Source organism: Silurus aristotelis (genome assembly GCF_946808225.1).
Source record: "Silurus aristotelis genome assembly, chromosome: 5".
Lineage (NCBI taxonomy): Eukaryota > Metazoa > Chordata > Actinopteri > Siluriformes > Siluridae > Silurus > Silurus aristotelis.
This window is the reverse complement of record NC_139578.1, coordinates 26,177,355-26,203,282: the sequence shown is the minus strand read 5'-3', so window position 1 is coordinate 26,203,282 and position 25,928 is coordinate 26,177,355. Positions and strand designations below refer to the sequence as shown.

Sequence of the window (25,928 nt, the reverse complement as noted above, 5' to 3'; positions counted from 1 at the left end):
TTTTTGTTTTATTGAAAAAAAAGGAAATTAAATTCTCACTAAAAAGAGTGAAATTTAAAAATTTACATATTTTTTAAAATAAATATTGTGTAAATGTTTAATATAAAAGTGATAAAGCGCAAGTATTAGGAACAGAGACTATATTTACCCCCAGCTGTCCTAATTGTTAAAAAAATTGTATCTCAAATTTATTATGTTTTATTTTATTTTTATATAGTTGAAATATATATATATATAAAGTGTGTGTGTGTGTGTGTGTGTGTGTGTAATTATTATCCTCACTCATGTATTTATTTTATAAATCTCGCACAGTATCCCAGTGTGGTTTTTTGTCTCCTGGAAAGCTGCATGATAAGTTACACAAACTAAATCCATGTATGTATTACCAGCTTTAAAAACGTGCTCCACTACCTGCTCTACACGGCCACTGCAGAGGAACTTTATGAAAGCACTATGTATCAAAAACATAGAAGAAGAAATATATATATATATAAGATAAGATGAACCTTTATTCGTCCCACAGTGGGGAAATTTCAATGTTGCAGCAGCAAAAACTAAATATATAAAAAAAGAATATACACATACTATAATATGGTTTTACTGAGAACAGCTTTGGTTGTAAAGTCTAATAGCAGCAGGGAGAAAAGACCTTCTGTATCGCTCCTTCAGACACTTAGGATGTAACAGTGTGTCACTGAAGGAGCTGCTTAGCGATGTAACAGTTACATACAGGGGGTGAGAGACGTTCTGCAGCAATGATGATAGTTTTGCTACCATCCTCCTTTCTCCCACCTCCTGTACAGTGTCCAGGGGAATCCCCAGGACTGAGCTGGCCTTCCTGATCAGCTTGTCTAGTCTCTTCCTGTCTGCAGTAGAGATGCTGCTGCACCAGCAGACCACACCATAGAATATGGCTGAGGCCACTACAGAGTCAAAAAAGGTTTTCAGTAGCTCTCCTTGCACTCCAAAAAAACCTTAATCTCCTCAGCAGAAAGAGTCTGCTCTGATCTTTCTTGTAAATTGCCTCAGTGTTGTTTGTCCAGTCCAGTTTGTTGTTTAGGTGAACACCCAGGTATTTGTAAGAGTCCACTCTCACAGTGTCCTTATATACACAGTAGTTGATTTCAAGTCCTCCAGTTGACCTCCGATGTCTTCACACTGTCTCTTGTAATTTCATTAAAGTCCTTAAAGACTGCAAATCTTTGGCTATTTTTTCTACTGTTTTCATGTTGTTCATGTGGTCAGTGTGTATAGAATAGTTGCTATATAGAAGTTTCTTGTATCTCAAAAAATTTGTATCTCAAATTTATAATGTTTTATTTAATTTTTATATAGTTGAAATATATATATATAAAATGTGTGTGTGTGTGTGTGTGTGTGTGTGTGTGTGTGTGTGTGTGTGTAATTATTATCCTCACTCATGTATTTATTTTTTTAATCTCACAGTATCGCAATGTGGTTTTCCACAAACGAAATCCATGTATTTATCAACAGCTTTGAAAACGTGCTCCACTACCTGCTCTACATGGCCACTGCAGAGAAACTTTTTGAAAGCACTATATCAGGGGTCACCAACATGGTGCCTGCAGGCACCAGGTAGCCTGCAAGGACCACATGAGTCGCCCGCGAGCCTTTTCTAAAAATATCTGTTTCCTACCTTGTTAAATCATTGTGGATAATTATAATGAGAAATCATTACATGATCAGTGTCTTCACAAAGATCATTTTTCCACTACCTGCTTTACCGGCCACTGCACAGGAACTTCTTTAAAGCACTATATGTATAAAAATTAGATGGAGATTGATATCTTACTAGTAACTTGAGTGGTGTTCGAAGAAGGTGGTGAACCTGAAAAGAAAGAAAGAAAGAAAGAAAGAAAGAAAGAAAGAAAGAAAGAAAGAAAGAAAGAAAGAAAGAAAGAAAGAAAGAAAGAAAGAAAGAAAGAAAGAAAGAAAGACCTTTACTGTTTCCATGTTGTTTATATTCTGTATGTTTAGTGTGTATTGAATCAGTGTTATGTAGACGTCTCTTACTAGTAGCATCGGTGTGCCAGAAATTCCATGCACCTAAAACAAACAAACAAACAAATAAATAAATACATAAATAAAGAGGCTGCTTTCAAAAATAGAGATGCATTATTAGTAAAGTAAGAATAGTGATAGTGGTTTCCCAACACCCCACTGTTTTTCTGGCAAATATTGTGATTAACAATTTAAAACGCATGCATTTTTAATTTTAATGAATTAATAATTACAATTTTCTTAAATTCTGTAGTCATGAATTTCCAAAGCTATACATTTCATAAATAATATGTAGACATTATTTAATTACATATTATTGCATTACTAGGTGGATGTCCTGCATCATTAATAAACAAGCTTCAGTTAGTTCAGAATGCCGCAGCAAGAGTTCTTACTAGGTCAAGAAAATACGATCATATAACCCCAATCTTATCGTCCCTACATTGGCTTCCTATTAAGTTTCGAATAGACTTCAAACTACTGCTACTCACTTATAAAGCACTAAATGGTTTGGCTCCCATGTATCTCTCCAGTCTTTTAACACGCTACAATCCATCACGCTCCCTGAGATCTCAAAACTCTGGGCTTCTAGTAGTTCCTAGAATAGCAAAGTCCACTAAAGGCGGTAGAGCATTTTCACATTTAGCTCCTAAACTCTGGAATAGTCTTCCTGACAGTGTTCGGGGTTCAGACACACTCACCCAGTTTAAGTGCAGATTAAAAACATATCTTTTTAGCAAAGCCTACACATAACACGTCTCACATCATAACCTTGTGCTCCAGAATATATGATCACATGCACATTATCAACTTGTGCTGTTAATATCATGAACTGCAGCTACGCTAATTCCTCTCCACTGCTTCTCTTTCTCTCCCCATCCCGAGGCTTTCTGAGGTTTGGCCAGCTCCAGTCATGTCCCACCTCGTGAAGATTATGGACCTATGGATGATCATGGAGAAGTAGATGCCGAACTCGCAAACATCCCGATCCATCTACAGACGTACGAGTGCCAATCGGATCCCGCTACATGTGTGGCATTGGACCTCCTGGAGTGTTTAAAGGCTCTGGCATGAAGAAGCTGTTGCTGGATCTGTGATGATCACAAATGTTGAGCTCAGTAGCTCCTACGTTTATACCAAAGACTGTAGAAAGAACATTTACTTATAATCTTCCAATTATACTTACTTATAATACTCCAGTACTCATGTTAGTTCTCACTCTCCAGTGTTCTGTATTGTTGAAAGATTTATGATCAAACTCTTGATGTCACCCAAATGAGGATGGGTTCCCCTTTTGAGTCTGGTTCCTCTTAAGGTTTCTTCCTCATTACATCTAAGGGAGTTTTTCCTTGCCACTGTCACCACAGCTTGCTCATCAGGGATAAATGCACACCATTCACCTTGACTGTTGATTTCTGTAAAGCTGCTTTGTGACAATGTCTGTTGTGAAAAGCGCTATAGAAATAAACTTGACTTGACTTGACTTGACACAGAACATTTACTCACAGATATTCACACAGAGTGGCCCAAGATCCATCCTGTCTACTGATGATTGATTTAATGAGCCGTGACTTTGTTGAAGCCTCACCACTTCCTCTGTGTGTCGTGTTTCTAAAGAAAGATCACACTTTAGATTGTAAGAAAGAGAGAGAAGGAGATTAAGAGAGAGAGAAATGTTGCATTTGAAGATTTATATTTTCTATATAAATAAAAGCAGAATACAAAGTTTTCAACATTCATATTATGCATTGCAGCTATAGAGAAATTCCCAGTTGCTGAATATTTACCAATGTTTACAGTGTATATATATATATATATATACAGTGAGGAAAATAAGTATTTGAACACCCTGCTATTTTGCAAGTTCTCCCACTTAGAAATCATGGAGGAGTCTGAAATTGTCATCGTAGGTGCATGTCCACTGTGAGAGACATAATCTAAAAAAAATAAATCCAGAAATCACAATATATGATTTTTAAACTATTTATTTGTATTATACAGCTGCAAATAATTATTTGAACACCTGTCTTTCAGCTAGAATTCTGACCCTCAAAGACCTGTTAGTCTGTCTTTAAAATGTCCACCTCCACTACATTTATTATCCTAAATTAGATGCACCTGTTTGAGGTCGTTAGCTGCATAAAGACACCTGTCGACCCCATACAATCAGTAAGAATCCAACTACTAACATGGCCAAGACCAAAATGGTACACCTCCACAAGGCTGGAAAGGGCTACGGGGAAATTGCCAAGCAGCTTGGTGAAAAAAGGTCCACTGTTGGAGCAATCATTAGAAAATGAAAGAAGCTAAACATGACTGTCAATCTTTCTCGGACTGGGGCTTTATGCAAGATCTCACCTGGTGGGGTCTCAATGATTCCAAGGAAGGTGAGAAATCAGCCCAGAACTACACGTGAGGAGCTGGTCAATGACCTGAAAAGAGCTGGGACGACCGTTTCCAAGGTTACTGTTGGTAATACACTAAGACGTCATGGTTTGAAATCATGCATGGCACGGAAGGTTCCCCTGCTTAAACCAGCACATGTCCAGGCACGTCTTAAGTTTGCCAATGACCATTTGGATGATCCAGAGGAGTCATGGGAGAAAGTCATGTGGTCAGATGAGACCAAAATAGAACTTTTGGGTCATAATTCCACTAAACGTGTTTGGAGGAAGAAGAATGGTGAGTACCATCCCAAGAACACCATCCCTACTGTGAAGCATGGTGGTGGTAGCATCATGCTTTGGGGGTGTTTTTCTGCACATGGGACAGGGCGACTGCACTGTATTAAGGAAAGGATGACCGGGGCCATGTATTGCAAGATTTTGGGGAACAACCTCCTTCCCTCAGTTAGAGCATTGGAGATGGGTCAAGGCTGGGTCTTCCAACATGACAATGACCCGAAGCACACAGCCAGGATAACCGAGGAGTGGCTCTGTAAGAAGCATATAAAGGTTCTGGCGTGGCCTAGCCAGTCTCCAGACCTAAACCCAATAGAGAATCTCTGGAGGGGGCTCAAACTCTGTGTTTCTCAGCGACAGGCCAGAAACCTGGCTGATCTAGAGAAGATCTGTGTGGAAGAGTGGGCCAAAATCCCTCCTGCAGTGTGTGCAAACCTGGTGAAAAACTACAGAAAATGTTTGACCTCTGTAATTGCAAACAAAGGCTACTGTACCAAATATTATTAACATTGACTTTCTCAGGTGTTCAAATACTTATTTGCAGCTGTATCATACAAATAAATAGTTTAAAAAAATCATACATTGCGATTTCTGGATTTTTTTTTTTAGATTATGTCTCTCACAGTGGACATGCACCTACGATGACAATTTTAGACCCCTCCATGATTTCTAAGTGGGAGAACTTGCAAAATCCATCCTGCCTTGTATCAACGGTTCAGGCTGGTGGTGGTGTAATGGTGTGGGGGATATTTTCTTGGCACACTTTGGGCCCATTAGTACCAATTGAGCATCGTGTCAATGCCACAGCCTACCTGAGTATTGTTGCTGACCATGTCCATCCCTTTATGACCACAGTGTACCCATCTTCTGATGGCTACTTCCAGCAGGATAACACGCCATGTAATAAAAGTTCACTGTACTGAAATGGCCTCCACAGTCACCAGATCTCAATCCAATAGAGCACCTTTGGGATGTGGTGGAACGGGAGATTCGCATCATGGATGTGCAGCCAACAAATCTGCAGCAACTGCATGATGCTATTATTTTAGGAATGTTTCCAGTACCTTGTTGAATCTATGTCACGAAGGATTAAGGCAGTTCTGAAGGCAAAAGGGGGTCTACTAGTAAGGTGTACCTACTAGTTTATTTACTTTACCTAATAAAGTGGCCGGTGAGTGTATAAAACAAATATTCTGTCTTACGATGCAAATTCTTACTTGAAATATCCTCCAGCAACCTATGACATAAATTCTAAAAGATAAGTAAAAGATAAAATAAACTTACCATTTTACAATATTACAATAGTGCAAGTGAAAAAAAGAAGAGAGGTAAAAAGGTATGTACATACAGTGGGTACAGAAAGTATTCAGACCCCCTTAAATGTTTCACTCTGTTATATTGCAGTCATTTGCTGAAATCATTTAAGTTCATTTTTCTTCCTCATTAATGTACACATAGCACCTTATATTGAAAGAAAAACACAGAATTGTTGACATTGTTGCAGATTATTAAAAAAGAAAAACTGAAATATCACATTGTCCTAAGTATTCAGACCCTTTGCTCAGTATTTATTAGAAGCACCCTTTTGATCTAATACAGCCATGAGTCTTTTTGGGAAAGATGCAACAAGTTTTTAACACCTGGATTTGGGGTTCCTCTGCCATTCCTCCTTGCAGATCCTCTGTCAGGTTGGTTCTGTCAGGTTGGATGGTAAACGTTGGTGGACAGCGATTGTTAGGTCTCTCCAGAGATGCTCAATTGGGTTTAAGTCAGTGCTCTGGTTGGGCCATTCAAGAACAGTCACGGAGTTGTTGTGAAGCCACTCCTTCGTTATTTTAGCTGTGTGCTTAGGGTCATTGTCTTGTTGGAATTTAAACCTTCGGCCCAGTCTGAGGTCCAGAAGGTTTTCGTCCAGGATATCCCTTTACTTGGCTGCATTCATCTTTCCCTCGATCGCAACCAGTCGTCCTGTCCCTGCAGCTGAAAAACACCCCCACAGCATGATGCTGCCACCACCATGCTTCACTGTTGGGACTGTATTGGACAGGTAATGAGCAGTGCCTGGTTTTCTCCACACATACCGCTTAGAATTAAGGCCAAAAAGTTCTAGCTTGGTCTTATCAGACCAGAGAATCATATTTCTCACCATCTTGGAGTCCTTCAGGTGTTTTTTTAGCAAACTCCATGCAGGCTTTCATGTGTCTTGCACTGAGGAGAGGCTTCCATCGGGCTACTCTGCCATAAAGCCCCAACTGGTGGGGGGCTGCAGTGATGGTTGACTTTCTACAACTATCTCCGATCTCCCGACTGCATCTCTGGAGCTCAGCCACAGTGATCTTTGGGTTCTTCTTTACCTCTCTCGCCAAGGCTCTTCTCCCCCGATAGCTCAGTTTGGCCGGACGGCCAGCTCTAGGAAGGGTTCTGGTCGTCCCAAACGTCTTCCATTTAAGGTTTATGGAGGCCACTGTGCTCTTAGGAACCTTAAGTGCAGCAGAAATATTTTTGTAACCTTGGCCAGATCTGTGCCTTGCCACAATTCTGTCTCTGAGCTTAAAAGGCAGTTCCTTTGACCTCATGATCCTCATTTGCTCTGACATGAATTGTGATCTGTAAGGTCTTATATAGACAGGTGTGCGGCTTTCCTAATCAAGTCCAATCAGTATAATCAAACACAGCTGGACTCAAATGAAGGTGTAGAACCATCTCAAGGATGATCAGAAGAAATGGATAGCACCTGAATTAAATATATGCGTGTCACAGCAAAGGGTCTGAATACTTAGGACCATGTGATATTTCAGTTTTTCTTTTTTAATAAATCTGCAAAAATGTCAACAATTCTGTGTTTTTCTGTCAATATGGGTGCTATGGGTACATTAATGAGGAAAAAAAATTAACTTAAATGATTTTAGCAAATAATTGCAATATAACAGAGTAAAATATTTCAGGGGGTCTGAATACTTTCCGTACCCATTGTATACAATATACAGTATAATGCACAATGTACATTGTAAACATATATAAATTATACAGTGTAAACATGGAAGTCATGCATGTACAAAGTCATGCCCATGCATGTACAAAAGTTCTGCAGATTCTAGATACAGTTTATTGATCCCATGAGGGAAATTATTGTATTATCCAGCAGCAGGTTAAACAAACAGTGGTTTTATTTGGCAAATAAAATAAAAAAGCATAATGAAATAAATAATTGTACCTTATATAAATAAATACAATACAGAACGATGAGTGATTCAGTGGTAGTTCATATTGTAAAATCGCATTGCAAAGGGATATATGTATGTATGTGTCAGTGCAGAGCATCAAGAGGTATGATGTTTTTTGCATTGTTAATGTGTGTTGTGTAGGAAGGATTGGGGGAGTAGTCACCTCTCAGTGTCAAGGAAATCTTGTCAGGGAACAATGGCTGGTCTGGCTGATTTTTGGTGGTTATTTTTACAAAAGTCTTGCCATAAGTGCATTTAGGAATGGTGGGTACTATGTGCTACCATTTTGTCTGTGTATTCCCAGTGATTTGTTGTTGAGAACCTCAAAGCTGGCAAAGCCTTTGTTGAATTTGTCAGTTATGATGTGACTGTCAGTGATCTCACACCTACTTTTGCTTTGATAGTGTGTAATATTTTGTAATCCCTTTCAGAGTGTTAGAGGTGGTGTAGTAACACCTCAGGCTCAGTTTGTATTCTCTCTTGGTATTCTTAATGGCTCTTCGAAGATCATATCTGGCCTTCCTGAGGTCACAGGCAATACCTGAGTATTTTTTGATGCAGGTACTAATGTAGCATGTTATATTACATTAGATATATAATCATGGTTAACAGTACAGTCACTGCACATAACAGCTTTCTTAAACACCTCACAATCTGTTCAGCCAAAGCAGTTCTGAAGCACCTCATCTGATTTTTCAGATCACACACAAAATGTAAAAAACGTGCGGGGAGGGGACTGTAAAACACACTGTAGAATTCGTCACAGATTGCTGTTGCTGCTGAAGGTCACAGTAATGGTACACATTTCAAGAAATTCCAATTATACGCTTGCTGTGTTGAGATCCACATAAAGTCTCTTATTGGTTGAACAAAGTTCCAATGATGTCTAACCCTATGTAATCTGTTATTAGCTTAGTGCTTGTAGTGCATGTGTTAAAAACCAACGTGGAAACATGCACGTGTGGCTGATTCATTTCAGTTTTACTGAATATGAGAATGACTGATCATTTCCTCTTCTCTTAAAGCCATACAGCTCAACTACTAGGAAACAAATACAATTTCCTGCTTTAACTTCTATTAAACTCAAGAAATATATTTGCTAAATAACAAATAAAATCTAAATCTTTGTTTAATAATGTCATCTCATCAGGAAATTCACTACTAGGACTAATGCTATTTTAATGAAATTAGATCTGAAATGACATTGGCACAGACACTGTAAGGTAGCAGCACTGGCTTTCATGCACCTAACGATTTTAAAGTCTCCAGTTAATATCCCTGACAACCCTGACAGCCTAGTATTTATTTATTCATACTTATCTGTGGGGTATAGTCTTTTGCGATGTTGAGCCGTATCAGCCAAACAGAGCCTTGACTGGCAAGACTAGATATGGTGCTCCAGGACATGAATTGAAACGCAATAAATCACACTCACACTGGCTCTTTAATTTGACCAGAATTCTGATAAATTCTGAGAATTTTTCAATGAGAAATACACAATCAATGGCATGGTTATTAAGTTAATAGTGTATGCAAGTACAAATAATCATTTAGTCTGTGGCAAGCAGTCACGGAAAGCAAAGCCTTTTCTGCTGGCCTAAACACTATCAGAAGAGCTGACTTGTAAAGATATCGAATGGTGTCGGCTCAAACAGCAACAAGAAGCATAAAGTGCTTGCAGGATTCCTAAAGAAAACAAAACAAATATAAACAATAAAATATTTACAGATGTTGAACATTCTCAGAACCTTTAAACTTGGATTTTACAGGTTTCTTTCATTTGTATTTATATTTGTCTTTTTATTTAATGTCAAGGTTTTTCTGAAGAAAGATAAGCTGGTCAATATGCTCAGATGTCAGGGCACTTCTATGTGCAGTCACAATGTCTCCTGCGGTGGAGAAAACTCTTTACGCAGAAACACTTGTGCCCGGAATGCACAGGAAACCCTTTGCTAGTTTGGATAGCTCAGGGTACGCATCTTCATGTTCTTTCCACCAACTGAGTGGGTTTTCTTGGAGGGGCAAAGGTTTTTCTTCTCTAAACCTCTTAATCTCAGATGCAGCAGTATCATGTGCAGATTTTGGTGCCATGTTGTTTTCAGAAGTGGCAAATACCATTCCAAGCAAGTCAGCCAATGCACATGATTTCCTTGGCCTCTTTATGGGTTGCAGGGAGGTGGAGGCAGAGCCATCTTCATAGTCAGATAGGTCATCTTCAACATCCTTTGACTGGTCAGTCTCTTCTACTTTTCTATCTTGCTGCTGAAAAAAACATCAAAGCATCAAATAGAATGTTAGATACATTAACTGATACACTTGAAATTGTAATGTATTTAATAAAAACAAGTAGACTAATTTATTATTATTTATTTGCTTACATTCTGTTGCTTCTTTATGGCAGCCACCACAGCATCCGTCATTTTGGAGTAGGTCCCTTTGATCTCCATTTCAGAGAGAAAGGGTAGATCCTTAAACCTTGGATCCAGAGCTGATGCCATGCACAGTGTCTCCCTCTTATTGGCATATCTCTTTCCCAGATCTTGCTATAGCAGCCTTGATGTCCTTTGCTGTGTTTGTATCATCTGGGCTTTCTTCTGTGCCCATGACAAGCTTTGAATAAAGTGGTGCAATGACAGAAAGAGTGGGCATGCTCTCTTCTGACATTACCAATGTGGCATTCTTCATTAGCTTCAGTGCCTAGAGCACTTCCTCAGCACATGTGATGTCAGCTTCATTCATTGTGAAGACCTTTTCACACTTTCTGACCTCTGTTGAAAGTAGTGCTGCACAGATGGCTGGTTGTTGTTCTAAAAATCTATCTATCATGTCATAAGAGCTATTCCACCTAGTGACAACATCTGTAATTAACCTGTGTTTTGGTAGCTGGAGCAGATCTTGCTTTTGTTTTAGCTGTTGGCTGGCTATGGTGCTGCGTCTGAAAAAGCTTGTAACACGTCTGTAACAAGTCGCTCCACTGCTGGCAAATTTAGTGCTTTCTGTGAGGCGAGATTCAGGCTGTGCGCAAAACATCGAATGTGGGTCATGTCTACGAGTCCAGCCGCAACATTTATATTGGATGCATTGTCTGTTACAATCACTGGATGTTTCTCTTCCAAACCAGTGACGGCCTCCTTTAGTAATTCTGCAATGTTATTCCCTGTGTGACTGTCATGAATCGCTCTTGTCTGTAGTACATATGAGACCAGATTCCACTCAGTCGTTATGTAGTGCGCTGTTATCGTTATGAATGATTCAGTGGCCTGGGATGTCCAAGCATCACATCAACGCGACTCTCTCAGCTAAGCTAAGAGATTGTAGTACGCTCATTTTTACCTCATTGTACAAGTTGGGCACAGCGATGTCCGTAAAGTGCTGGTGGGATGGTATGGTGGGATGGCTCCAAAGTTTTCAGCATATGATGGAAGTCTTCGTTCTCTACGACACTGAGAGGGTGCATATCTTTGCAAATAAAATAAAGTACTGACTGAGTTATTTTGGTTGCACGCGTTGAGGTTGGTGGTAACTTTGATCTGTGAACTCGCTCCAGGGTGAGTTGACAGGGATCCTCTCTTTTAACGGTAGCCATTTGCTGCTGTTCTGTTATCCGTGCATCCGCATGGTGCCTCGTTATGTGCGCTCTCAGATTTGTAGTGTTCTTTATTTAGTAGTGTTCTTTAACATATTTGACCTTATGCTAGTACTTCCTGTCACTGTTTAAGTTCAGAGATAAGAAGACTGCGATCTAGCGGTTGGGGTATAAACGGAACGAATTGCTATGAATCTGTATAATTATTATTATTATTAATATATATATATATATATATATATATATATATATATATATATATATATATATATATATATATATATATATCTTTTTTTATAAATATCGATATTTTGTTTTTGAGAATCGATACAGTTTAGCCAAACAAAATATCGCGATACTCACGTGTCTCGATATTTTCTTACACCCCTACACAGGAGAGGCATAAGCACTCATGCTCTCTTGAATGACACCATTTTTCAACAGTCTAGTAATGTGCTCTCGAACCTCCTGATACTGATTTGGTGGAATTCGTCGGTAAGGCTGATTTACCGGCACATCATTAGTCAGATGTATCTCATGCTGAACTTTATCTATATAACCCAACTCATCATCCTCCATGGCAAATACACTTGAATACTTGCTCAGCACAGCTTTCAAGTGAACCTGTTGTTCAGGCGTGCCACCCAGATCAACAAGATCCAAGATTGACTGAGCTGGGTGCTCTAAATCCTCATGTACACCTATAGTTACCTGTTCTGTGTCTGCAGAGATTCGCTGAAACCTCACTTCGCAGGAGGAACCTACACTGTTACTATCTACCGGGGACAACATACCCAGCCGGGCTCTAGGTTGAAGCCAAAGATCTTCCTGAGACAGGTTAATTTTTCTTACTGGACATACTGGTACTTCTGCTGGGTCCAGGGTAGGTACTACAACCAATCCATCTGGTAGGAGTGTATTTGCTGATTCTACTAACCATGCCGAGCCATCCTTTTTACAGGACTCTTTCCCCTTAATTAGGACAGTAGTTGCTGACCAAGCGAGCACATGTGTAGGAGTCTTACCCACGGTCCGAGCAAACGATACTCGTTCAACTAACTCAACTGACTGTGCTTGCTGAAAGGCCACCCTCCAGTTGGAATCAAGGCTACCCCCCAACGTGGTATCGAATTCAGCATGAACAATTTGTTGGCACTTACTAATGATATTCATTCCAATGAGCACAGGCACGGAGGCTGGACAAGGATTTTCTTTGATGATCAAAAACCCACACTCGGGCAGGACCATCCCCATAACCTCCACATCCAGCTCCATGTAACCCAGATAGGGGATTTCTAAATCATTGGCTGCAGTGATCTTCAGCCAATTTGAGGTAGCCAACATATCACTCTCATCCCCAAACGAATGCTCACGGAAGAACCCCTCAGTAATAGTGCTGACCTGACTTCCAGTGTTTAACAGGCATGACACTGGCATACCCTTGATCATCAAATCCAACATAGGGCATGTCCCCACCGCCCATTCAAGAAACCTGTCCTTACAAGTTCCCTTGTGCGTCGGACCAGTAATTTTCCCTATTGCAGCCCGACTCTGCGCGACAGAGGGGTCTTGTTTTTCTTGCTCTTCAGTAGTTCTGGTAGCACTCTTTGGTCTCCCACCCCATCTCCCGGTGCAACGTCTAGCAATATGCCCAACCTCATTGCATCTGAAACAGATAAGTTCACCCCCCTCAGTAAACCTGGGAGAAGACTTTGACTGAGGTACAACATTCTGAGAAACAGACACTGACCGTTGCGCAGTTAACTCCTTGACTGCCTTAGTGAGCTCCGAAATAGTCTGCTCTTGCTCACTTATTCGCTTCTCTTGCCGGGTAATCACCTGCAAAATATCATTTAACACAGCAAAGGTTTGATTCATAAATGCAACAGAATCACCCTTTTTTTTCCATCAAAACTTCTGAATGAACGGGTCGACTAGTAGCTACTCTGGTTGGTCTGCTCTCTTCCATGGACCAAAGAATGGCCTCATTTAGAATCTCAAGCAACGGTCAAACGGGGCCTTTCTCTGATTAGTTTACGCAGCTCCCGCCTTAAAGCAGTATCTTGCACACCCTCCACAAATTGATCACGCAAAACTACCTGTTCGTTGGCCAAGCCACCTGGCAACTGCTTCACGGCAGAGCTTAAAAGGCGAGACAGAGCATGAGAAAAACTGCGAAGATCTTCACCGTCCAATTGTTTGCGGTTATAAAACATTTGCAATAATTGAGTCCCACTACGTTGCTCCCCAAATGCCTCTTGCAGAAAAATTTACAAATCCTCGACCCGTCTAGACTGGTTTTCCACACATAAGTGCACCTCTTCCAGTGCGTGCCCCCTCTAAAGTGAGATAATAAAATCCAATTGTTCTTCCTGTGTCTGGTTTCAAGCACGTAAAACCCTTTCCGCCTCCTCAATGAACTCTACTACAGAGCGACCATCTTTGTTATATTTCCCGCTAAAAGGCTGAACCTGACCTTCGCGAGGAACATAAATGTAAGAACGAGTTGGGTTTCCCTTCTCGATGGCCCTATTGGTCAAAGTATTGTCTCTCCAATCTGTTAATTCTTGAATTTGACCTCTCAGTTGCTCTATGACATTACCGCCAACAGCCCCATCAGCCCCATTTGCAGGGATTTCATCAGAATCTGACATTTTTACATCAGTAGTTCAAATAGCATTAACTCGCAATTAGTTCAACTCAGCTCGGTTCAGAATAATTGTCCTTAGGGCAAAACCCATCCAACCTTTTTAATCCTCTTCAGTACCTTCAACACACCTCGCATTGACGCACAGTTCCTGGGTGTAGAGGAGAAATCCTGAAAGCTAATACGTCGACAGAAGGAAGCGCTTCAATAAGGACCAGTCTCTTCCGCAGAATTCACGACTGTCATAAAGAAAACCTGCTCAGTCCCATGATGACCACCTCGACTGAGATCCTCCACACTGCGGACGTTCTCCACCTCTGCAAAAGTATTCACCACTGCCATATTTGTCCACCCACCTCTATGCCGCTCATCGTAAATGAGTCAGATTGAGTAAACTACCCCACTCCTGGTACCAAAATGTGTGGGCTAGGGATTTTTAGTATACCACCAGGACCACATTTAACGGGTTTAACTTTTTATGAGTTTATTCAATTTCTGACTTCTAAATAAAACGTTTTTTTTTTGTCATTTTGTTTTCCACTGTATGTGCACAGATTTACATTGGTTCTGAATAAAAAACACAAAAGCACAAGAATCAAAAACAAAAAAATGAAAACACAGAAATATCACTCACAGTGTAATGATTTTGAGAATACATAATAATAATCTGATAGTGTAACTTGTAGTTCACGGTGGGAAACTTGCACAATAACCTGTGATCTCAATTTGTCAGTACACAAACTACAACCCAATTTGCACCAAAAAAAGAAATAAAACAAAATATAAAGATTACTGGGCCAAACAAATGCACATATACTTCAAAACAGTAACCCTTAATACCCAAAATACGGCAGTGGGAATACTATACGAAAAAAAAGACAAAATAACATATTAATATAAAATATTACCCACTAAATGCAACTAGAAAGTAGGAGAAGTATATCACTTACAGTATGATGAGCTTCCAGACAACCATCCACACTCAGTTCACAAAAGTTGCAATTCCCATCATTATGTTGTACACTGTGCAAACAGTTACATACATTTCAAATCACATGAACTAATTATCAAGATTTAGTGCATATTTTGATTTAACATCCTAAATTACTGGCCTACACCGCATGGTGTGACTTAAGATGGAAATAAACATTGCACAAAATGAAATGAAACAACCATTTTAATTGAAACTATAAAATGCACATCTCCCTTTAGTATTTTAAAGAATGTTGTCAAGAAACATCTCATTTACCTTAGGATTGCATTTTAAACATTGCAACTTTCCCGAGAGTGCATCTCTCCCGCTCTGCTTGCTGAGCACGTGTCAAAAACGTTTATTTACAAGCGCGCATGTGCACTTTCTCATCTGCACCACACACACATACACACACCCGAATACCCCCTATCGCCAACTTAAGAAATTACAGGTGTATACATGCAAAACAACTTAAATGCCATTTTCCACCCGCTTACATATGCTTTGAATTTCAGATTCAAGTTCGAGAATTTCTGATAGTGTAACCTGATGTTGAATTTATGTTACAACTAAAGAAGATTCAATTTAATTCAATTCATTTTTATTTGTATAGCGCTTTTAACGATGAACATTGTCTCAAAGCAGCTTTACACAGATAATGCGGTGATTAAAAATGAATATGTTCTTTATAAGTAAGTTTGTTCCTGATGAGCAAGCCGGTGGCGACTGTGGCAAGGAAAATCTCCCCGAGATGACATAAGAAAGAAACCTTGAGAGGAACCAGACTCAAGAGGGAACCCATCCTCATCTGGGTTACACCTAATGTCCATTTGTAGCAGGTATACAATGTTGCGGGGTACAGTGATGATGATCAGAAGCGAACTGTATTCCTGAGTCAGTGTACGAGACTGTTGACATCAACCACAGTCGAATCCATCCTCAAAGCGCCCGTTCTTACTCCGGAATTTCATGGAACCACCCAAGGCGTTGATGAGAAACCGTCCCCAGCTGCACAAAGTGGCCTCCAGTCAAAGAGAACACTATCCAGAGGCAGGCCTGGATGAAGTGGGAGATCCACGGAGGGGAGAGGGGCAGGAACAGTGGTCAATGGAGCCTCAGGAGCATGTTTAACTCGACCGAGAGAGAGAGAGAGAGAGAAGAGGGTGACAGGAAGAGAAGGATATGGATTATTAAGTGTACCTATTGTTGTATGAGAGTTAAAGTCACAGTGCAGTTTGGACTCCGGCAAGATTCGCTGTGGCAGCATAACTAAAAAGGAGAACCAGAAGGCAACACAGACATGAGGGATCTCTGGGATAAGAGACCACACCACACCACCATCAACAAACCTGAGTGAACGTGTGAGTGTGGGGGGACGACAGCATACAAATATCCCAGTTCACCAAACACTCTATATCAATGTTCCCTCCAGATCTGAGCCTTTACCTAAGAAAATCTACCGATTGAAGGCTTGACTGAATAAATGTTTTTAACCTCGCCTTAAACACTGAGACTGTGTCCCGAACACTGATAGGAAGGCTGTTCCATAACTGTGGGGCTTTATAAGAGAAAGATCTGCCCCCTGCTGTTGTCTTCATTATTTGAGGAACCAACAGATAGTCGGCACCTTTTGATCTAAGTAGGCGTGGAGGATCATACTGGTACAGAAGTTCACTCAGATACGTAGTAGTGATACGTATACGTAGATAGACAGATACGTAGTAGTGTTTTATGATCAATGCGAGATTTGATTGGGAGCCAGTGTAGACTAATTAAAACAGGGGTGATGTGGTCATATTTCCTAGATCTAGTGAGGACTCTTGCTGCTGCATTCTGAACTAACTGAAGCTTATTTATGCACTTACTCGCACACCCAGACAGTAAAACATTACAGTAGTCTAATCTAGAAGTAACAAAAGCATGAACTAGTTTTTCTGCATCCTGCAACGACATCATATTTCTAATTTCAGCAATATTTCTAAGGTGAAAGAAGGCAATCCTGGTAATATTATTCATGTCAGCCTCAAAGGAAAGACTAGGGTCAATAATAACACCAAGGTCTTTGACAGCCGTACACGCTGAAACAGAAACACAATCCAGAGATGCTACGTAATCGGAAAGTTTGCTTCTAGCTGCATGTGGTCCTAGTAAAAGTACTTCCGTCTTATCTGAGTTGAGCAGAAGAAAGTTATCGAGCATCCACTGTCTAAAGTCCTTTACACATTTCTCAACATTGTTATGCTCATCTCTCTTATCTGGCTTTGCTGAAATATTCAGCTGTGTATCATCAGCATAGCAATGGAATCTAATACCATGTTTATGAATAATTTATCCAAGAGGCAGCATATATAAAGAGAAAAGCAGAGGGCCTAAGACAGATCCTTGAGGAACACCAAACTTTACCTCAGAGAGTGTGGAGAACTCACCATTTACATCAACAAACTGATAGCGATCAAATAAGACCTGATCCAAGAGAGAGCTGTTCCCTTTATTCCAACAAGGTTCTCAAGTCTAGCAAGTAGTATAGTGTGATCAATGGTGTCAAAAGCTGCACTAAGGTCGAGCAAAACAAGTAAGGAGACAAAACCCTGATCAGAGGCCAATAACAGGTCATTTACCACCTTAACTAGTGCCGTCTCTGTGCTATGATGAGGCAGAAAACCTGACTGATACATTTCAAAAATGTTATTCATAAGTAGGTGTGAGCATAACTGCTGTGCTACAACCTTTTCTAAAATTTTGGATATAAAGGGGAGATTTGATATTGGGCTGTAGTTCAGTGTTGGGCAACGTTACTTTTAAAAGTAATGCATTACAATATTGAGTTACTCCCCAAAAAAGTAACTAATTACGTTACTTAGTTACTTTTTATGGAAAGTAATATGTTATATTACTTTTGCGTTACTTGTATCTCTTTCGCGCCTTATAGGTGTAACAGGTGTAATTTAGATAATTGCCATTAAGAAATAAGTTAAATTAGGGCAAAAGACATGTCTTAAACATTTAAAATGTTTAATAACTTCTTAAAGAACAATAAAATGAGCGACTAACTTTTGACCACAAGGCTGAACACTTTCCAGTCGCACTTCTGTACACTGCTTTTGAGTTCACAGCAAATGAGTGAATTTGCTCTCTCTCTCTGCTGCGATGGCATCGTACATGTGTCTCCCATGGAAAACTTTTATTCTGAGCAGTCTATAGATCTGCAGTGGTGGAAAGTTGGCAAAAGTTTTTCATATATGCAACATTGCATAATTTTACATATATTCAACATTATACACACACACACACACACACACACACACACACACGCACGCACACATGCACACTCACACACATCTGTAGTGCTGTGCTTTGCATGTAGATGTTTGAAGTGGTATTTTTTGCAGTTGACAAGAGCTTTTCACCAACACACAATCTACACTTAACCATTATTCCTTTCTCCTTTTCCTCGACTATTTCAAAATAATAAGAACACTTCCACCGCAGTAATGTAATCCCTAGTTTGCCATCTCCGCTTCAGACCAGCTTCTGTTCCCTCTGCTCGCACGTATGAGTGCGCGATTCTACGTGACTACGTTCATTTTAAATCAGTATTTATTTTTTTATGCAAAATAATTTAACTGAAAAGTAACTCGCAGTACTTTTTTTTAAAAAGTAACTCAGATATTAGTGTGTAAATTTATAAAGTAACACGCTACTTTACTCGTTACTACAGAAAAGTAATATTATTACATAACGCACGTTACTTGTAACGCGTTACCCCCAACACTGCTGTAGTTGGACAGCTGACATGGGTCAAGGTCAGGTTTCTTAATTAGGGGGTGGATAAACGCCAGTTTGAAGGATTTTGGTACAAAACCAGTGATAATGGAAGAGTTTATTATTTTTAAAACAGGTTCAATTACCTCTGGAATTATTTGTTTAAAGAAACTTGTAGGCAAGGGATCGAGAATGCAGGTTGAAGATTTTGATGAGGAAATTAATGAAATTAAGTCATTCTCATGAATAGGAGTAAAACTTTGTAATTGATTGTCTGTTATAATTACACTGCTGTCTACAGGGTTACTTGTAAAATAATTTGGATTTATATTAACTGTCTGGATTTTTTGCCTGATGTTTTTCAAATTTTATTATTAAAAAGGTTCATGAAATCATTACTACCTAATGATGGTGTGCATGTGAGTGCAGTGCTTTTATTCCCTGTTAATTTTGCTACCGTGCTGAATAAAAATCTAGGATTATGCTTGTTATTTTCTATGAGGGTGGAGAAATATGCTGATCTAGCAGCACTAAGAGATTTTCTATAATTTAGGAGGCTCTCCTTCCATGCTATTTGAAATACTGTTAATTTTGTTTGACGCCATTTACGTTCTAATTTTCGAGTGGTCTGTTTTAAGGTGCGTGTTGATCATTATACCACTGTGCTATTTTTTTCTCCCTGATCATTTTGGTCTTGAGGGGAGCTACATCATCTAGAGTATAACGTAACGTTGATTCTAGGTATTCAGTGGCCCAGTCGAGCTCTGCGGGGTCAGACGGAGATCTATCTAATATCGTAATTTCTGGAAGATTGTTAATAAAACACGCTGCTGTAGCTGACGTGAAAGTATGCTTAACACGATAACGTGGTGAGGTAGTAATGCAATGACTGAGGCAGATTTTAAAAGAGATGAGATAATGGTCTGAAATAGCTTCAGACTGTGGAATTATGACTACGTTTTTTATTTTTTAATCCAAATGTTAACAACTAATCAAGAGTGTGTCCACCACCATGAGTGGGTCTTTTAACATTCTGATTAATTCCAACTGAATCTAGAATGGCCACAACTGCTGCTCTTAAGGAGTCTTCCTGATTATCAAAATGAATGTTGAAGTCACCAACAATTAATGCTTTGTCTAAAGAAGTAGCTAAATTTGTGATGAAATCTGCAAATTCTATGAGAAAATCAGAGTAGGGCCCTGGGGGTCTATAAATAATAATTAGTGGAATTAACTGACTGGACCTGCTTTCGGACACTGAATATTTTATGCTGGTGTAAAGAAGTTCAAATGTTTTACATTTGTGTTTAGTCTTTTGTGTGACGCTTAGATTATTATTATAAATAGCTGCGACTCCGCATCCTCTGCCATTTAGACGGGGTTGGTGTATGTAACTATACCCAGGGGGACTCGCTTCATTTAATGCTAAATATTAATTCGGTTTAATCCACGTTTCTGTCAAACACATTATTTTAATCTCCTGGTCGGTAATAATTTCGTTTATAGTAAGCACTTTAGGCGTGAGAGATCTAATATTCAGCAATCCTATCTTTAGATAAGAGGTGCTGGCTGTGCGTTCAGTCCTATTTAATTTAATGTTAATCAGGTTACTAAAACAGACTTTCTGAGAATTCCTATATTTTGGTTTCGCTCGGGGGACAGACACAGTCTCAATTTGGTGGATCCTGAGTGACGACTCTGTGCAGCTAGCAGACGGTCGGTTTAGCCTGTCTGTCTGCTCCCTGGCCTTGGCTCTAGACAGTCACTTGTTAACTAGTGCTGTTCTGAGACTATGACCTATACTACAAGAAATGAGAGCAGCACCTTCCCGAGTGGGATGGCCCTAACAGGCCAGCCTTGCCCTCAAAAATGCTCCAATAATTAATGAAGCCCACATTGTTTTTGGAGCACCAATCGGGCATCCAGCAGTTCAGCGACCTTAACCTGCTGTAGGATACAAAGCCACGTCGCATTGGGATGGGGCCAGAGCATTCGCCCCGCTGCGAGGGCTCTAATGCCGGAGTCGGGGGAATATTAACTTCACCTAGGGCATCCAGACTTTCCAAGGCAGAACCTGGACTGCTCTCGCACTCACTACTTCTCTCTAGACTCTGGATGCGCTCCTCTAATGCTAAGATCTTCTCCGTCAAAGAACAAACTAGCTTACACTTCTTACAGATAAAATTATTTAATTAACAACGGAGAAAGACTGACTAAACATGTCACACTTCACACACTGAATGAACTGGATGTTCGCCATAGCAGAGAAATTACGTACCTTAATGTGGTTAATGTAGTGTGTGTTCGTAGTTCTGGGGGGAATGTCCTCCGCTCACTGCTTTCAAATTCTCAAACAGGGAAAAAAGCGCTCTTCCAAAAGCAAAAATACACGAGACAGAGCCAACGGAAAGTAAAAAATCAAAACGATAATTTGATATTTTAAAGCAATGAAAGAGAGAGAAAACGAACTGTAAAAAATTTTAAACGCCGATGAGAAGAAAATACTAAAGAAGGGGAATGTAGAACATTGGGTTAATGTTATGTTATGTTTAACCAAGCATTTGTATAAATGGGTATCCGTAGTGATTACGTCAGACGTATTCGTAAGTATTGGTGGTGGAATAGAAAAAAGCACATTTGAACATTATGGTTGAACAAGGTTCTCAATAAAGGAGCTTCGTTGTGTTAACCCCATGAGTGTGACCGTCATTCAAACATCAAGTCTAATCTGCCCAGGTACTTCAAACTCAATACTTCTGGCCCTTTTACCATAGTCTCCAAAATAAATAGCTCTGATTCTTTAACCTCTTAGACTTCAGCGCCTCGCCTGTGCGACTGATATCCCATTGTTCTCAGGTGTTAATGTTTAGCAATATATTAAATTAAATGGGAGAAAAGTAACCATAACTAACTATACATCATTCTAAAACTCTAAGCCTCAAGCATCGCTTTTAAATTACTGATTTTCAATAAAAAAACGTATAACAAATTAATTTGCCGAATTTATGTAAGCAGTACACACAAACAACATGCATAAAAAATGCTGTACTTACACATTTATTGTAATAACGAGTCACAAACACATCCACTGCTGCAAATCCCGGTTTATTAGGAAAGATAATGTTTCACTGAACAACATGCTGTGAAGCATTTTTGCTCCAAACAAACAAAAGTGTTGTAATTTAGATGGTCATTCTTTTGGTTACACAGTGTATTGTCTGTATATGTTTCGGAATGTTTCCGGAATCTTGCTGGTAAAAAAAACAAACAAATATAGCTGGTAGAATATAGTGTTACAAAACAAATGAGACCACACACTGAAAAACAAACAAACAAAAAACAGTAAAAGCGGCAAAAATCTTGGGCTTCAGTATACACTTTATAGGCAGGTGTCTGTTCTACACCACCTATCATTTTAAGCCTTTTATTTTCAGCCAGTAGCATTATGGAAAAAATATGATTGATGGAAAATGTAGAAGCAGAGAAGCACATGCAGTGATGCCCCAGGAAGTGATGCAGCTCTCAGTTCTGCACAAACAGCTGTTTTCAGCTCGTGCTAACTGGACTTTGTTTACAAAAAAACGAAAACAAAGGAAAAAAATGGACAGTCAAAAAAGTTGTTTTATCTGAGATTTGCACAAAGCAGCGATGTGGAAAATATTTTGGGGGTATTGTTGAGATTGGAATGGCCGCACATCAATATGAATGGTAATGACTGTTAAACAATAGCTTGTCTGGCTACCTGGTCATCAATATGATTGCCAAATCAATATCAATAGCCAAACATGTATAACAATAGCCTTTAATGGCCAGCCATTTATTTATATGCAGACTGTATGAATAGAGTATGAATGAACACCTGAGTTTAGCAAACTCAAACAGGGGGAGGGAGAAAAGGGTCAGACATAGTCTCAGATAAATGTTTGAAGGAATCTCATTTGTCATGAAAATCTTCATAAAATCTGAAATATACACTCATGAGACATGTGGCTTTCAAGCCAGTACTTTTCTGAATTGCTCCAGGACTGATTATGTATTTATATATGAAATAAAAATAATGTTCAATGCAGAAAATGCATATCCATGGCACTTCATCATATATAACTTAATATCTTTTTGAGCAACTTTGAGTGTCTTATTTCCAAAGATATCTGAATGGTGTATGTAGCACATTTTTATCAGGAACTGTTAAAACTGTGTGAGTCCTAAAATTTGGGCTGGGTGGGGCGGGGAGGGGCGAACCAGACATAGTCTTAGATAAATGTTTGTAGGTATTGCATTTTACATATCCTCATTTATTTTAACATATAAACCCATGAGACACATTTACCCCATTACCTTTATGGATTGCTACATTACTGATTTCATGTATTTATATATGAAGAAAAAAAATCAGGATAAATTTAGGAGATTTATATTCACGGTACTTAATCATATATAACTTTCTATAACTTATTATCTTTTTTAGCAATATCAACTTTGAATAATGGACAGTAAAGCACAAAGTGTCTTATTTTCAAAGATATTTGCATTGTGTATGTAGTACATTTTGTCAGGAACTGTTAACATTTAAAGTTAGGTAGCGCATTTTTAGCTGTGAGTCCCAAAATCTGTGGCAAAGGCTAATGTATTATAATGTGTGTGCTTTCCCAATAATCACGCAGTACACCGTCATGTACAACTCACGTGGTGAACCTCCACTTTATTCTCCAACATGTATATTAACTTCCATCCCCACCACATAAATCATCACTCCCCGCTCTCCCGTGCATTATGGGTAATGCAGTCCCTATTGCTACACCTCCCCCTTTTAGCTAAGCAATGCATTTTTTTAATTAATACCACACATATTAACATTTTCCCTTCCAACACATTGTAACACGTTCTTTTTTCAACACTGTAAACTTCTCTATATGAAATCCTCATTAACATTCCCGTTTTTCCCCTTTTCTTTTTATTTATTTATTTATTTATTTATTTATTTTGATTTTTTTTTACTGGAATTGTAGTAGTCCACAGACACAATTATACTATAAATTAAGTCTTTCTGGGGGCTTGTAAACCTGGCCTACTCTAGAAATGCCTCCAATGGGTCGAAGATGTTTCATGGTACTCCGCAACATCGCTTTTTCAGTTTCCAGATGAGCAAGCCGTGGCGACTGTTGCAAGGAAAAACTTAGATGTAATGAGGAAGAAACCTTGAGAGGAACCAGACTCAAAAGGGAAACCCATCATCAAGACATCAAGAGTTTGATCACAAATCTTTCAACAATACAGAACACTGGAGAGAGAGAACTAACATGAGTACTGGACTATAAGATTATAAGTAATGTTCTTTCTACAGTTTTATACAGTCTTTATGGATATAAAACTAGGAGCTACTGAGCTCAACATTTGTGATTATCACAGATCCAGCACCAGCTTCTAAATGCCAGAGACTTTAAACACTTCAGGAGGTCCAATGTCAAAACTCCACACATCTAGTGTGATCCAATTGGCACTGGTACGTCCCTAGATGCTACGGATGTTTGCGAGTTCGGCATCTACTTCTTCAAAGGTCCATAATCTTTATGAGGTGGGACGTGACTCGAGCTGGCCAAACCTCAGGATGCTTCGGGATGGGGAGAGAAAGAGAAGCAGTGGAGAGGAATTAGCGTAGCTGCTGTTCATGATATTAACAGCACAAGTTGATAATGTGCATGTGATCATATGTTCTGGAGCACAAGGTTATGATGTGAGACGTATGTTATGTGTAGGCTTTGCTAAAAAGATAAGATTTTAATCTACACTTAAACTGGGAGAGTGTGTCTGAGCCCCGAACACTGTCAGGAAGACTATTACAAAGTTTAGGAGTGTGCTTTTACCTTTTAGCATTGTACTTTTACCTTTCTGCAGGTGACGTCTTCAGCTTGAGCTTGTTTAATCAGCTCCAGTTTGTTGTCAGTTACAGGGAAGGACGACACAGTCGTATCCACAAAGACATTTACATCCGTTTCTAGCTGTAAGTCTGTCTGTGATGGACCCACCTCCAGTGGTGCCTGTGAGAGTGTGTCTGCTGTGATAAGGTTTTTCCCTGGAACGTGCTCAATATCAAAACTGAAGCGCAGCAAGCGAAGGCGAAATCTGAGAATTCCGGCTGGGAGTTCGTCAAGTCCTCTGCTTCCCAGCAGTGGTATAAGGAGTTTATGGTCCGTGAGCAATGTGAAGTGCAGACCTTGTATATATGAAACCAGTCTCTTACATGCCTATGTCACTGCTAGCGCTTCCTTTTCAATTTTGCGCATAGCGCTTCTCTGTGTCTGTTAGACTCCTGGATATGTATGTGTCAGGAATCCACCTGCCACGCCCCCTTTCAGTGGCTGTCATTGCTTCCGTGGGCTCCCAAGCTCTCAGCTCAAATCACGCACACCGGGAGCTTGTTATTCACTCTCCCCAAGCTCCTATATAAACTGCTCACTCACCCACTCTCCCTGTCCGTTATTGCATGTTCATGCCCATCCGCGTGTGTGCCGGTGTGTTCGCGTATGCTCAGCTCCGCTACATGCCGTTTGACTCGGACTTGGACTCTGTTCTCTGGATTATCCCTGCTCACACAGGTATTTGTGTTCGCACTGCCTTTTGGTTTAAATAAACTCGGTTTGCTTTCACTTTGGCTTCCGCCTCCATTCTCGCCTGACAGTATGTTACTGGCCTCCATGTTCCGTCTTTTTGTTTCTGTGACAACACGGCGCCTATGCCTTTTTCTTTTAGCAGTCCTAGGCCACTGAACACTGATGGAAATGCTCTAATGTAGTCGCAGTCCTGTTGTGTGACTGTCTCTATTCTGTGAATGAGATTTAAGGCCTCAATTGTGGGAAGACCGAGAAGAGATTTTGTGAGTTTGTTTACAACATACACTTCCTGAATGCTGCTTTGACCTTCAGCACTCAGCACGCACGGGAAACATCCTTTAACATCCAGAACGTTGTGCCCTGGGCCATTAAATATTTTTGGTGCTGCTTTCAGCTCACCAAACTTATTTGCTTTGAAGATA

The 25,928-nt window shown here is 39.7% G+C and overlaps 1 protein-coding gene and 1 long non-coding RNA gene across 4 annotated transcripts in view; one reads left to right on the top strand and one right to left on the bottom strand.

Annotated features, from left to right (window-relative positions):
• LOC310726884 (uncharacterized protein) overlaps nt 1-25,928 on the top strand; it is a 200,766-nt gene that overhangs the window by 162,722 nt on the left and 12,116 nt on the right. For 2 of the 3 annotated variants that reach the window (XM_083542937.1, XM_083542933.1), the window contains one exon: nt 2,908-3,176. The exons of the other annotated variant lie outside the window; for it this stretch is intronic. The gene's annotated coding sequence lies outside the window, so the exon portion shown is untranslated. Of the gene's footprint in view, nt 1-2,907; nt 3,177-25,928 lie in introns of those variants that run through there. 3 annotated transcript variants of the gene reach the window in all.
• On the bottom strand, nt 14,619-15,626 carry LOC310726927. The gene is made up of 2 exons (XR_014533877.1): nt 15,410-15,626; nt 14,619-15,183 (listed from the first exon to the last, which is right to left on the bottom strand). It is a non-coding gene; the product is annotated as an uncharacterized lncRNA (long non-coding RNA).